The following is a 16,328-nucleotide window of genomic DNA, read 5'->3' as shown; positions in this document are numbered from 1 at the left end:
TGGTAAGTTGGTACTTGGCAATTCTCTAGCTCAGAATTCACACCTTTAGTTCATACCTTTAAAGGAGTTTACATCTTTGGAATACCCACAAGCCCATTCTCTGGGGGGATAAAAGGAGCCAGGATTCAGGAAGAAGAGGATTTGAGATTCTACCTTTGCTCTGGCTGGAGGCTCCAGAAGCCTCCCAAGAAACCTGCTCACAGAGAAAAGGATTTACAGAAAAGAATTCTCCTCCCAGAGAAGGATTATAGTAGGACAAGATAAAGGACAAGATAAAGGATCTGGACTTTAATTCCTGGCTGCATTTTGGGATTATTGAACTGAACTGAAACTAAGGCTACCTCCAGAAGCTCTCCAAGAGATCTGCTCCCAGAGAACTATTATAATTGAGAGAAACAGAACATCACAGAAGATTGTTATTCTTTCATTTTATAGATGAGGAAACTGAAATCTCAAAAGAGATTTGCTGATGGTTCAAGTCCAGAAGATGGAAAAGATTCTGACCAAGAAGATGGAAACTACTGTCCTCCTGTAAAACAGGAAAGAACTTCTTCATTAATTCAATTTCCTCCATCAGTCAGAGGAAAAGAGCAGTGGATTCCTACTGAAGCCTCCCACACTTATGCATGGTCAGGCACCCAGTGCAGGTCTACCAAGCCAGAAACCTAAGGAACAGCAGCGAAGTGTGGTATGCTCTGCAGTATTACAAGCTCCCTAGCCAAAGGCACTTATGTAAACAGTTCCTAACAGTGGCACCAATGGTGCTAATGTACCTTCAGACTGTCAAGGAGCAGCTACATCTGAATCAATAAATAATAGTGCATTGAGGAATCCTTCTGAATCTGCTGACAAGCTAGGACATGAAAATGCTGAAACAAGTGACTTAGAGAATGCAGGGCATCCCAGCTCTGAAACACCCTCTGTAACCAACTATTTCCTACAATACATCAGCTCCAGTTTAGAGAACTCAACGAATACTGCTGATGCCTCCAGCAACAAATTCATATTTGGACAGAACATGAGTGAAAGAGTGCTGAGTCCACCAAAATCTAGTGAATCTATAATAGATGCCAGCAAGGACAATACTGCTGCTGACTCCCGCTCAGAATCCTCCTCCCTAGAAGCCACCCCTGAGAAAGCTAATAATGTTTCAGAATCACTGGCAAAATCAGCAGTTGCCTACACCAAGGCCACAGCCAGGAAGTGTTTACTAAAAAAGGTGGAAGTGATCACCCGGATAAAGGCAGAGAGCAACATATTACAGATCCAATGCAAGTTGTTTGTGTTTGACAAAACATCACAGTCTTGGGTGGAAAGAGGCAGAGGACTTAATGACATGACTTCAACAGATGATGGGATGTTATACTCTCAACTGGTAACGTGGACCCAGGGGAGCCTGCAGCTTATCCTCAACACCAAGCTGTGGGCACAGATGCACATTGACAAAGCTAGTGATAAGAGCATTCGAATCACAGCCATGGACACTGAGGATCAGGGAGTCAAAGTGTTCCTGATCTCGGCCAGCTCCAAAGATACTGGGCAGTTGTATGCAGCACTGCATCACCAGATCTTAGCATTGTGCAGCAGGATAGAACAAGAACAGACCACCAAGATCCCAGCTCCAGAGCCTGAAGTGACACGGTCAAATGAGGAGGACAGTGATGATGATGTTCCGGCTCCTTCTGCATCCACTGGAGAGGGCACCGGTGATGAAGGAGACAGTCGGGAGCACATGGCAGCTGGAAGCTCATCTGCTTGCAAGGCTGCTGCTTGTTCACTCTCCCCCCTTCCCCTGGCAGGCGCCGCAATTGTTCCAGGCAGTGTTGGTGGCTCCAGGACTTAGAAACCATGCATCCCTGTTCTGTTTGTTCATTTCTTTGGTCTGGATCAGTAGATTCCACACAAAGCAGACAATTTTAAACATTAATTTTTAAAATAAAATTTTGAATTCCAAATTTTCTTGCTCTTTCTTCCTTCTCCCTTCTAGGAAGGTAAGCAATTTGATATACACTATATTAAAACACACTTCCATATTAATCATGTTGTATAAGAAGAACTAGAACAAAAGGAAAAAAAAAACCTACAAAAAAATTAAAAAGTGAAACTGCTGTGCTTCAATCTGCATTCAAACTCCATCAATCTTTCTTTGTGGTTAACTTTTTCGATCATAAATCTTGGCTGGGATCATTGTATGACTGATAAGAACTAAGTCAGTCATAGCCAATCATTGCACAGTGTTGCTATTACTGTGTACAATATTCTCCTGGTTATGTTCACTTCACTTTGCATCAGTTCATTTGAGTCTTTCTAGGTTTTTCTGAAATCTACCTGCTCATCATTTCTTATTGAACAATAGTATTCCATTTTATTCATAAACCACATTCCTCAATTAATGGACATTTCCTCAGTTTCCAATTCTTTTTCATCATAAAGGCAACTGCTATAATTTTTTTTTTTTTTTTTTTTTTTTTTGTGTACATGCAGATCCTTTCCCCTTTCTTACAATCTCTTTGGAATACAGGCCTAGTAGTGGTGTTGCTAGATCAAAAGGTATGCATAGTTTGATTGCCCTTTGTGCATAGATCCAAATTGGTTGGATCAGTTCACAGTTCCACTAATAGTGCTTTAATATCCCAATTTTCCCACATCTCCAACATTTACCATTTTCTTTTTCTATCATGTTAGCTAATCTAATATATGTGAGATAGTATCTCAGAATTGTTTTAATTTATATTTTTCTAATTAATAGTGATTTAGAGATTTTTACAAGAATATAGATACCTTTGATTTTATCATCTGAAAATTGCCTGTCCATATCATTGACCATTTATCAATTGGAGAATGACTCTGTATTCTTATAAATTTGACTCATCATTTATATGACTCTCTATAAATTTGAGAAATAAAGCCTTTATCTGAGATACTTGCTGTAAAATTGTTTCCCATCTTTCTGCTTTCTTTCCAATCTTGATTATATTGGTTTTGTTTGTGCAAAAACTTTTAAATTAAATATAATCAAAATTATTTATTTTACAACTTGTATATTCTTTATCTCTTCTTTGATCATACATTCTTTCCTTATCCATTGAGTTAACAAATAAACTATTTCTCACTATGCTAATTTACTTTTGTTGTTACTCCTTATGTCTAAATCATACATTCATTTTGACCTACATGGTGTGTAAAGTTAGTCTACATCTAGTTTTTGTTTTATTGTTATTTAGTTTTCCCAGTAGTTTCTGTTAAATAGTGAGTTCTTATCCCAGAAACAGCACTCTAGTTTATCGAACAGTAGATTATTATGGTCATTTACTACTGTGTCTTATATACTTAATCTATTCCATTGATCTACCATTCTATTTCTTAGTTAATACCAGATAGTATTTATGACTGCCACTTTATGATACAATTTTAGTTGTTGTATGATTAGGCTACCTTTATTTGTATTGCTTTTTCATTAAAAGAATAATATGTTTACAACATTCTTAGAAACTGTGACTGTGACTTGATATATGGACAAATTGATTTTCAAATAGTGATTCAGTGAAAAAAAAAAACAGTGGATTTGGAATTAGATAATCTAAGATGGAATCCCAGATTTGATCCCTTTCAGCTGTGTGATCTTGGGCAAGTCTCTGGGTCCCAGTCTCTTTATTTCTAAAACAAAAGTGGCTCAAATAACTTCTAAAATATCTTCCGGCTTCAAGTCTAATCCAGTGACCAAATTAAATTCAATCAAACTACCATGTTTGAAAGTTGCATATTGTTTTAAATAAGGCCAAGAAACCAGTTTAATTAACTTTTAAACTAACTTTTTAACCTTTCTCTCATCGACTTTGGCCTTGTGGATGCAGAACCAGCTTTGGTCTTTTGAGTAAGTACATGATAACACTCAAATATTTGTTTCTAGATAATAAGTAATTCATAGGGTTATTTCTGTCCTTACCTCCCTGACTTCTGTCTTGTCAAGAACCCATTTCCTAGGCAGTGAGGAGGGAGTAAGGTGCTTTTGCAATGAAACAATCTTCTCTCAACCAATAAAGATCTAATTTTAGACAATAGGAAGTATTAGTTTATAAATTATGAAGTGTAGTTCTCACCAATGTAACAGACTCATATCTGTAAACATTTACTATAAAAGACAAGCAATGAGAGAAGGTGAAATCTTAAAAGTGTTTTGTAATTTAAGAAGATGGATTACGTAAGCACAGAAGTCGTCAAAGAATTATAAGAAGTTGTGTTTGAGCTATATTATAGGGCTCTGCTCTTATGGACAGGTGGTATAGTTCTTGTGTCCCCTTTGTGATCAGGGAGCTTCTGAAGCCTGTAAAGATGACATTTTTCAAAACAGCATTTTAAATAGGGGAGGAAAAGAGATGGAGGATCAGAGCAACAAAGATGGGAGAGTGGAAAGAAGTACAACTGGTAATTAGTGGAGAATTGTAAAGTAAGGCTCTGAATTCTTTCTTCAGAGTCATAAATACTTATTAGCCTTTGATAGATAACACAATGGATTTGATACTAGTCAAAAATAGGTACAAAAGAAATTGGCCCCAGACAATGGGATTCCTGGCATTCCTGGGAGGAAGAGATAGCTAAGTGGTATATTGGATAGATCACTGAATCCAGAGAAAGGGAAAACCTGAATTCAAATCTAGCCTTGTATATGTATCAGCTTTGTGACACTGGGCATGTATGCCTCAGTTTTCTTTCTGTAATATAGGCCTAATTACAATTTGTCTCCCTGAGGAGTTGTGAGGTTCAAATGAAGTAATATTTTTTAAAGTATCTTATGAACTTTAAGATGTTATGTAAATGCTAGATTTTATTATTATTAAAAAGACACAAAAAGGATGAAAACCCAGTAGCACAGAAACTAAGACATGAAATCTAAAATTCTTACCTAGTCCCAAGAAGATGCTTCAATTTTTCATACTTTTCTCTTAGCCATTGAAATGATCACATATACAGAAATATATGCTTTCACATATATCTTTTCTCCCATGATATGTTTTTGGATCTAAAAGTTTTTTGTCATTTTTATACCATAGAAATTCATCTTATTTTTAACCCAACTTGCCCTTTTCTTATAACAAAAGAAAAGAATGAATATGTTAGTATATATGGTAAAATCCAGTTATTGCTTATTACTTCCAAAATCAATTTAAAAAATCTTTTAAAGCTCTTTATGACTTGGCCTCTTTCTACTTTTCCAGTTTTCTTATACCTTAGTCTCTATTAAATACTCTATGATCCAGCAGCATTGACATCCTACTCCATCTCTCCATTCTAGGAATTTTTTCTTCTTTCTTTTTTTCTTTTTCTGCTGAGGTAATTGAGGTTAAATGACTTGCCCAGGGTCACACATCTGGGAAGTGTTTAATGTCTGAGACCAGATTTGAACTCAGGTCCACCTCACTTCAGGGCTGGTGCTCTATCCACTGTGCCACCAAGCTGCCCCTGGCTTTAAAATTTTTTAACGGTATTTTATTTTCCAAATACTATGAGAAAAGAAAAAACAAACAAACAAACAAAAAGTGAAAATACTATTCTTCAATCCACATTCAGTTTCCATAGTTCTCTCTCTGGATGCAGATGGTATGTTCCAGCCCAAGTTGATTGGAATTGCTTTGACTCATTGTATTATTAAGAAAAGCCAAGTTCATTACAATTTATCATCACATAATCTTATTGCTATTGTGTACAATATTCTCCTGATTCTGCTTGTTTCACTTAGTATCAGTTCTTTCCAGGATTTTCTGAAATCTTAACTGTTTTGTAGTGTTATAGTTTACATTATTGCTGTCAAAGGTACATTGATCTTTTGACTCTACTTCATTCTGAATCACTTCATTCTGAATCACATCTGAATCACATGAAAATCTCTTCCTAATGAGTTGAAAGAATTCAAGCTCTAGAGTTAGAGAATGTTACTTCAAACTTTACTTCTGATGCTTACTACCTCTGTGGCCCTGGGCAACTTTTTAAATCCTCTGGGCTTCAGTTTCTCTTTCTGTAAAATGAGAGAGCTAGTTTGGTGGCTTCTGAACTCCCTTCTAGGTCTAGACCTATGATTCCATGCTTGTCTAGAATTCTCTTATTTGTCTGGACCTTCAATTTTTTTGGAGTAAGAAATTCTAGGTGAAGAAATTCCTACTGCCAAAGCAAACACAAAAACTACTTTACAATAGATAACTTTAAAGAATTTCATAGAGATAGACAAAGTGAAATTAGCCAGAATCTTATAGCTAGCAAGTGTAAGAATCAGAATTTGAATCTGTGTTTTCTTGACTTTAAGGTGAAGTTTTATATCCACAAAGCCAGGATGACTCTCCACTTTCTTACTGAATAATAATATTCCATGAAATTCATATTATATGTTTTATTCAACTCTGTTGGTGAGCATCCATTTTGTTTCTATTTTTTTTTTTTTTTTGCCAATAAAAAAGGTGTAACTACTAACATTAACTAGTAACATACACCTAATGTATCTTAGGTGAATTTTAAAAACTATAACCACCAACTTGAATTAGATTGCTCAGAATATAGATAACAATAGACCAATTATATGAAATTGACAAGATAAGTTTTAAATGTGGAATTAGTACCTAGTTTCTTTATTGCATAGAATACTCAATAAAGTCCATGAAAGAAAATGATAGATAAAATGTTTTTTTTTTTTTTTTTTTTTTTTTGTCTAGGTGGCAAATTTTCAAACTATTCCAGAATCTGAATGAACAACATACAATTGCTGAGTCTATTTTAGTGCCAGCAACAACACAAAAAGTAATTTGATTACACCACAGAAAGGAAATGATTGGCAATGATAGTCATTGAAAAAAATCAATAGAACTATAGCAACATACCTTCTAGAAAAAAGCCTGTTTTTATATTTAGGCAGAATATAAAACTTAGTGACATGTAAAAAAATCATGAAAGGTTTATAGAGTTCCTGAAGTATAAAAAACATATACCATTTAAAGTTGGGAGTTTCCTATAGAAAGTGAGGGATGTTAATTTAACATTGTCGAGAATTCTATAGATAACCCTTGATAAGAAAAGACATTTTTCCTAGACTAGGAAGCTTTTATTTTTTTAGACATCTAGGATAACAAGATGCAAACACTGGGCATTCATTAACTGAAAAGAATAGTGATGGTGACCACTGTTTATATCTAAAATTCCTTGCATTATCTTAAGCACGGACACTATTAACTTTATGTGTGTTCAAACAACTTCTGATCACTGCATTTCCCCAGCCCTAATTGCGCTAGTCTATTATCTTAGGAACTGCTCAATGTTAAGTGACTTTTGTTTCCTGGACACTTAGATTAAGCAGAAGGGAATGCTATTTGGACTTGAAAGAGTACTAGTTTTATAGCCCTGGTTTTAAAACTTCACATTTCATTCTTTTGGGATTAATACTTATATTAGTTTTGTTTTGTTTTACTTAGATTCAAAATTGGAGTATTTCAATTGCAAGTCATTTCAAGAAGTGAATATTTTCTGCCTTAGAGATTCATAAGAGAGAACAAAACTATTGAAAATAAGGTAGAAGTAACATCAGATTGTATTATTATTTTTAAAATGGGAAAAATGATTTGCATGAAATAATGAAGAGCAAAATGAACAGAACCGAGAGAATATTGTATACAGTAACACTAATATTGTTTTATTCTGAGTGAATAAATCATTTTGACTATTATTAAATACCTAAATTAGCTTCAAAGAATGTATAAAGGAAGATGCTATCTGTATCCATAAGAAAAACTGATAAATAGACGTGTGAATAAAATTACTTTATATATATATATACACACACACATACATACGTATATATGTATATACTCACACACATATACTCATATGAATATATATATACATACTCATACACACAATATATATATATACTTATACATATATGTACACATACATGAGTTGGTAGTTGTTTTTCATTCTCGAAGAGGACAAAATGACATCATTATACTAGAGTCAAGTTATAGATATTCAATTTTGCTAATCAGACCAATATGAGTTTGGAGTACTCTACCACAAATCGGATACAAATAGTCCTATGAACATTTGGAGAAGACTCTCAACTTTGGACATTTCTTGTTTCTTCTGAGCTAATTCAATTCTGCTTTGCTTATAGAATCAGCACCTTCACTAATGAAGGCATGCTATGCTGGGAGATTCTGTTCCAATGTCTCCCATGTCATACGATGAATTCTAAAGGTTGTTGGTTTTTTTTTGTTTTTTTGTTTTTTGAAAATTCCAAAGATTATTGTAATTTAAACAACAGCAGTTTTATAAATAAATCATGGAGGATGATGGCAAAAATATATCATTGGTGATTCTCAATTCATTCACAATTTGGATTTTTTTTTATCTTCTTCATCAGCTTTTCTGAAAGTATTCTTCCCAGTTAATACAGTGCTTGGCATTTAACAAGCACTTAAATAATGCCCACCCCTATAGCTTTCTTTCTATCAATTATCAAAGAAATTTCAGTAAAATGAAGTAAAGCCAAACTGACAGGTCTTAAGAAATGAGGGAGGGATAAATAATCAACAAAAATAGTTAAAGGAATGAACTAATAAACCATTTATTAAGAACAATACTATATGCAAAGCACTGTCCTAGTTGCTGGTTTCACATACAGAAGAGTAAAATAAATTCTATTTTCAGGGCATTCACAACTAAAAGGGGGAAATATATATATACACATAGCTTCAAATTCTTCATCTGAAAATTGTCTGCTCATATCCTTTGACTATTTATCAATTGGAGAATGGCTTGAAGGATTATAAATTTGAGTCAATTCTCTATATATTTTAGAAATGAGGCATTTATCAGATCCTTTGGATATAAAAATGTTTTCCCAGTTTATTGCTTCCCTTCTAAACTTGTCTGCATTTGTTTTGTTTGTACAAAAACCTTTTTAACTTAATATAATCAAAATTATCTTTTATTTTTCATGGATGCTGTGATGCTGGCTGATGGAGGTTCTGTGTTTTCTTGGTGGTGTTAGGCCAAAAGTAGCACAAGCAGCAGAGAATTGATCCATGCTTTGTTGCATCTCAGTGTTAGAGGCCACATTGAGTGCACAATCATCTGTAAACAAAAGAATCATGCACCAACATTCCCTCCATTTTAGTTTTGGCTTATAAGCCTTTTCAAGTTGGAGAACATACCATCAGTCCAGTAACTGACTTTGAGTCTATGCTTATCCTCATTGAGGTGTTTGACAACATGGCTGAAAACATTATGCTAAAAGATCCTTTATGGAAATCACATAGGAATAGTATTGCCAAATTTTGAAATGCCTACATCAAAGATAAAATTTGCAATAAACAAGAAAAAGCAATTCAAATATGCCAGAGCTACAGTTAGAATTGTATAGGACTTCTCAGTGGCCACAATAAAAGACTGAAGATCTTGGAATCAAATACAATGAGAGTAAAAAGAACTAGGCTCGCGGCCAAAAATGTAATATCCAGCAAAATTATCCATAATACTGAATGAGAAAAAATAGACAAAATGTTTATATAACTTATCTCATTCAGTATAATCTAATTTTTATCTAGAGGAATACCTATTGAGAGTTTATGTGACATTATAGAAAGAATTAGGAAGCTTAGTCAGGAAAGAGATCACATTCATATCCACCTCTGAAATGTTTTAGCTGTCACCTTGGTCAAATTATAAATCATAAACTCTCTGAATCTCAGTTTCTTCATCTGAAAAATGGGAACAAGAATACCAAAAGTACCACAGGTATGGTGGTGAGAAGAGGAAGAATATATAAAGAGCTTTGCAACCTGAAAGTGCTATAAAATATCTGCTAATATTATTTGCATAGGACTTTGTCAGAGTTTCATGATAGGGTAGGAGCCAGACTCATTTGTCACTGAGACATCTTGATCCTATGAATACTTCTGGCAGAGGTGGGTCTTAAAGAATATGAAATCATTATGGTGTGATGCAGTGATTATTGATTTTGATCCATCAGTGTACCAAACCTCTGGTGGTCTCTGTATCTGTGGCCTCAGGCAGCTTTACAGCACAACACTAGAAAACAGGACACTAGAATCCAGAACTATTGTGGCTTCTCTAGGCATACAAATTGAAAGGGAACACAAAGACATGAGGAAAATCATTCAGGAATACGAGATCTCTGAAATCACCATGCTGTACCACTAAAAAGTCTTTTAAGAGAATGCTGAACTGCACCCTCTTTGAACTTAACATTTTGTGTTTTCTATCTCTTCCATTGTCTGTAATTACTGAAGCAGAACGTACTTCTACTTTGTATCAGACACTGAAGAAACAACATCATTTCTTCAAAAACATGACAAAAAATGTGTCCAAACTTTAGCACCAGTCTGCATGCTCAGCTTCTGTCTCTTAGATTGCTTATAGGAACCTTAGAATGCCAGAGAAACTGTTGCTTATGAAGTTTGTTACTGGTCTGAGTTCCTTAGTGTTACAATACTGTTCTAGGTGATGGAGATAACTGGAAAAATATGATCCTTTTTTCATGTAGCTGACAATCTTGTAGAATATAAGGAAGAAAATTAGTTGAAAAGGTGTCTGATCATTTGACCACGAGAGTCATAGACTTTACACTCTCTGAGTATACTACTCTGCTGGGTAAGCTATTGGAAATGAGGGATATATAATATTCAGGAAGAGTAGTGACTGCTGTGAGAACATGCCAGGCTCTTTTCTTTTCTTTTTTTTTATTATAGCTTTTTATTGACAAAACATATGCATGATAACTTTTCAACATTGACCCTTGCAAAAACTTCTGTTCCAACTTTTCCCTTTCTTTCCTTATCCCCTCCCCTAGATAGCAAGTAGTCTAATACATGTTAAATATGTTAAAGCATATGTTAAATACAATATATGTATACATATTTATATAGTTATCTTCATGCAGGCTCTTTATTCACCTTTTGTGTCCACTTGACACTGACTCAAGAAGTAGCTGTAACATGTTTAGAATCATCTCAGCAGATAGACTAAACCAGGCTGAGAATAACAAAAGGCTTTAAACTTGTTGGTGAGTTTAGGGAGACATCTAATTATATGCATGTATAGACTTTCCCAGTGGAATGGGCAGATGAGAGAAATTTATTCCAATGACCAAGAGGGCAGTGAAGCAAGTGTTGTAGATGTTTAGAGCTTAGTCAAACATCAAAAATATCAAAGTCATCCACTATATCCTGAGTCACCTTGACTTTTATCTTGCCACTGGGCTTTGATGACTAGAAGAAAGAGTCAGCAATTCCTATTCAAGTGAAGATATCATCTATAGGGTCATTGATCCTCTTTGAAAATGGACAAACAACATTGGAGACCTACCAATAACTTACTATGGGACCTGAAAACTCACTTATATATACTGAATTATACTTCATGCATCTGGAAAATTAGAAGAGTGGGCTAGATAATCTTCAAGATCCTTACAAGAATAAAACTCTATCATTTTGTTTTCCTTAACAACAATCTAAAAGACATTGATACCTGGATCAGAGAAAAGAAGAAAGGAAAAAAAAAAAAAAGAAAAAAGTACTGAGTCATAAGAAATAACAACATTTTTACCTTGATGATTACAACTCTTCTTTTAATATATCTGCTTCTGGCCTGATATCCACATTTCTGAGTGATGCAGAATGTCCATGTGACTCCGATCAAACTATCCTTTCTGGAAGAAGAGAGCAGGGAGGCTAACATGTTTCAGCCCGCTGTTAAAAGCTTGTTCTGATGAAATGTGCTCCAACTAGAGCAAACTGTCATCTGATCTCTTGTCCCTGGCTTCCTTGGCTTCCCTGTCTTGTTCTGATGCATCATTTTCTTCCTACTTCTCTATTTCTGGCTGAACCTGTTTGAAAATCCATTTTTCATTACCATTCATTAGGGCACTAACCTTTTCCTCCTATGACACTAGTTTGTTTTTGTACATGACAGAATGGATAGAGACCTGTAAGAAGAACAAATCTGTCAGCGACTGTAGGATTCCAAAACTGACGTAGTTATGAGTTCTAATACATGTTTCTTTTGTGGATCAGTATGGCCAAAAGAAATCATTTATTGATATTTCCTTATCAAAAATTCATTTGAAAGTTTCTTTTTTCCCTATTAAATGTGTATAAGCATGATTAATTTGAGAAACGTTTAACAATTTAAGACAAAAAACTGTCTGGAATCAATCGTTGACACTTTAAAACTGGTCATTCATATATTAACAATTGTCAGAAAAATGACCCCATCATAACTATTCATTAAACCAGCTAAATAGTTCAGTGGATAGAGTTCTGAACCTGGAGAAAAAGAATCTTTAATTATTATCTAGCTTCTAATTCTTTTAGCTATGTAACTCTGATCAAATCACTTAACCTCTATCTCATTTTCCCCATCTATAAAATAGAAATGGTAATAGAACTTATCTCCCTGGGTAGTTTTGTGAGGATGGAATGAGATAATATTTGTAATGTATTTTGCAAATCTTAAAGATATATATATATATATATGTACATATATATATATAAAGATATATATCATATATATATATAATAAAGATATATATGTATATGTATATATGCACTAGTTTTTATTATTAAAGCAACCTCAAATGATTCTTGCATAGGAACATTTTATGAAGTTACTTTGAATTTGTGTTTCGGCTTTACTAAAACAAAAGAAAATTTTTTTCTCAGAATAACCTATCATTCAGACTTTTAACTGAGCTTAACTTTAAAATAATTAGTCCAAATTAGTTAATTTTTTTACTGAAACATTTTTAATGTAGAAAACTCAATGTATAAATGCAATACATCTTTGGTCTCAAAAAACCCAGCCTATCATAAAATCATAGACCCATAGGATAACCAACTCATAATATGAGTTTAAAAGTTCCTGAGAGTCCATTTGGAAGCAATCAAATCTATTTTTTAGGCCTTCTTTTTAAAACAGAAAACTTTCCATGAGTTAAGAAAAGTCTCCTATAATCTCCTATGAGCAGTGATAACTTCATCTATGAGAAGACTCTATTAGAGTCATAAAAATGAGCCATATCATTAGTCAGGAGGGAACTTTACAGTAAAACTAAGAATGGGAACACTCATCATAAATCAGATGTTAAGTTCTTTAGGTCTATTGATCTATAATTTATGGAATACTAACTAATATTTGCATGATTTGGACCCAAATAAGTTCTTTATTGTGTTTTAGGAGACAACATTTTTGGACAGTCTTTAAGACTGAATCATACAATCATGTAAATTAGAAAAAGACTTTGTTCACAAGATAGCTATCTTAGCAGTACACATACTACTCTTGTAGAATCGGACAGCTCCTTAGGGAAGGAATCAGGGATTATATATGACTTAACAGAGCCACCCACATTGTCTCTGAGTGCTTTTGTAAAGAGAAAAGTACTTTCCTGGTCAATATCCTTATAGAGCCAGGTCATTTTCTGAAAAGAAAGCAATGAAAGAAAATTCAATTCAAAATGGAGAATAAAATATGTTTCACATTACCTTTGCCTTTTAAAAAACCCTCAATATAAGATGTTTTTAAAAACCTTAAATTCTTTAAGGCATCTTTTAATATTTTAGTTAACTGAGAGACTTATTACTTGATTTATTAGGCTCTGTGATATTAGATCCAGGTCAGTACAGGAAATACTCAAATACAACAGGACTCTGAAGGAAAAAAATAGGTCAGACTATCCATATATCTTTTTGTATTATTAAAAATTGCTTCCTTAGATGTAACTAGAATATTATTATGGTAAAGTCATTTCTTGCATTCTGGCATTCCTTTTGGAGGTACCATTGATTCTATTGATTGCCATTGTTCCTTTTAGTAGTCCCTAAATGGGTTCTCTTCATTTGTTTCTCAAGGAATCTAAAGTATACTTTAAAAAAGTTTAAAGTATTTTTAATTCTCTTCCTTTCAAAAGAAGAGGCATGGAACATCTCTGACAACTTGGGAGGGAAAGAGTAACCTCTTTGTTCAATTAGATTTCTTGATTCTGAAAACATGTGCAGACAGAATGGTATCAGACTGCTAGAATCAAAATTTCTTCAGAAAAAAAGGCTTCCGTTTTAAGCACAATACTATTCTTGGTTTAATGTGATATTTATCTAAACACATATTAAAATTTACAAGCAGTTATTGTATTTGATTATAATTGTACTGTAAAATGGAAGTTGTCAGGTCAAATTATTTTCTAAAGCATCTCTGTTCTGTTTCATGCAATGCATATTGTAGCCTGCTTAACTACATTTTCATAAATTTTTTTAGAAAAAGAAATTTAAAAATTATGCCTAGACATTTATATATTTTTCTATTAAGATCTTGCTTACATATTACTTAAGAAATGTGGCTAAGTTTCATTCATATAATGAGAAAAGGTTACATTTTGGAGGAGATGGATAAGAAAGAGAGATGTTAAGCTACTGAGCAGTTTAGAGCTCAGACATTCAGCTGGTTGGGTGTTTGAATTGTAGATGGGTGAACCTGGCTTTTCTGGGTCTGTTGAACGTCTTGAACTGTTTTCCTAATGTTTTGGGTTTGGCAAACCCAAAGTGTATTTTGCTAAGCACTTTTCCCTTCATTTTAAGCCCATGTGTATTATAAAGGAAATTTAATCCGTATGTTTTTGATTCCTTTACACTTAACTCATCAAAATGTTGTTTTGTAAGAGTTATTTGATGTCCAAGAAGCCTTTGAGTCTTTTTTAAAATAAGTTTTTAAATTTTCTTTTTCTCTCTCCCCTTAGAAACAGGAAGTTGTCTTACAGAAAGTAAATGAACTAAAAAGCAAAACAAAAACAAAACCCTAAGGATGAATGTTTAATAGAAGATTCCCAACCTGGGCTAAATGCTGAAATGAAACATAAATTAGAGAACTTTGGGCATTATTATTCAATTTGTTAAGTATCCATATTGTGCCAGACGCTGTACAAATCTCATTCTTTGCCCTCAAGAGACTTTACCTTGTAATAGACAACAAATGGAGGAGAAAACAGAAAATCTTAAGACAGACCATATTTCAGCAAGAGATTTAATAATATATATATATATATAATAGATTTATTGTAACTTTATTGTTTGAACTTAAGAAAACCAACTTGGACTAATCTTGAGACAACCTCCTGACCTCACATTGAGTCCTGTTTTCACTCCAGGGTTGCCAATAGATTTCTAGTTTTATTCCCAAAATTTCTGAAAGGAAAACAGAATTGGAATTGCTAGAGAGATAACTCTCTTTCTAAGTTACCTCTTTTGGCTAAGTTAACTCACAGTAATAGCAGAGAGCAAAGCACAGGTCTTTTGTTTCCATTATTGTAGCTTGGTCCTTTTTGATGGTTCAGTTTCAGGATTACATATATGGTCTCCTCAAGAATCTGGCATTGCCCAAGAATTCCCTCTTCTTTATTTAGACCCTTAAACTCCCTGGTAACTTGATGTCATCCAGAACATATTACCTCTGTTGTGGAAGCTGAGGTTTAGAAACACCTAACATTTAGTCATGTGCCTTATTCCTTTAGTACTTCTTCCTTTGTATGGAAGAAGCTGTGCTACTTTCTTGATCTAGCTGGGATTCAGAAATCAAAGTCAAATAACTCTACTTTGGGCTTCATGGGTAAGAATTCATGATATTACCATACTTGGAATGGTGTTCCAAGGCAACCATTACTGGCAATTCAGGGAGAAGTTAAACTCATAGGACTATGGCCCATCTTACTTCTACCATAATCTGGATCTCTTCAGAAAGGAAAAAGGGCTGCATCTGTAATGAAAACACAAATTTTTATAGGCCTGACACAAAAAAGATGACTTTTGTATACAATAATTTCATCCAATCAATTCATACCCCGGTCATCTCTATTCTTTAAGGCTCAAACACTCTGGTTCTATCAGTTATGTCAAGCAATTCTAGTGAGGATATCCACATCCTTCATGAGAAGATAGTTTTGAAGTCCCAAACAAGTGCTTATCTACCTTTAACTTCATCAAGTTAATGAGGGACTCTTCTTTCCAAGCAACCTCCCATGCTGAAAACAATAACAAAAAATATGAAAAGGAAAAACCACACCATAGATAATTAGGAATGATTATAAATTTCTCCAACCACAAAGTTAATTTCCTTTTATACCTTTCTCCCTTTCCTGCCAAGTTTAAATTCATCATGTTTTTGCATGTTTCTTTCCATACTTTATTTTACTAGTAAATTGGGAGACTTTAGAAAAAAGGGGTTTAGAAAATGCTATATTCTCAATCCCATTCAGTAAATCTGGGTTTTTTCATGGTTTG

The 16,328-nt window shown here is 33.9% G+C and overlaps 1 pseudogene; it reads left to right on the top strand.

Moving 5' to 3' along the window:
- The first annotated feature begins 435 nt into the window (after positions 1-435).
- Positions 436-1,848, top strand: LOC141540707 (ran-binding protein 3 pseudogene; annotated as a pseudogene).
- The last annotated feature ends 14,480 nt before the right edge of the window (positions 1,849-16,328 follow it).

The sequence above is a fragment of the Sminthopsis crassicaudata genome, chromosome 4, assembly GCF_048593235.1.
Source record: "Sminthopsis crassicaudata isolate SCR6 chromosome 4, ASM4859323v1, whole genome shotgun sequence".
Taxonomy (NCBI): domain Eukaryota; kingdom Metazoa; phylum Chordata; class Mammalia; order Dasyuromorphia; family Dasyuridae; genus Sminthopsis; species Sminthopsis crassicaudata.
Note: the sequence above shows the minus strand (reverse complement) of the source record. Positions and strands in the feature narration are given on the sequence as shown.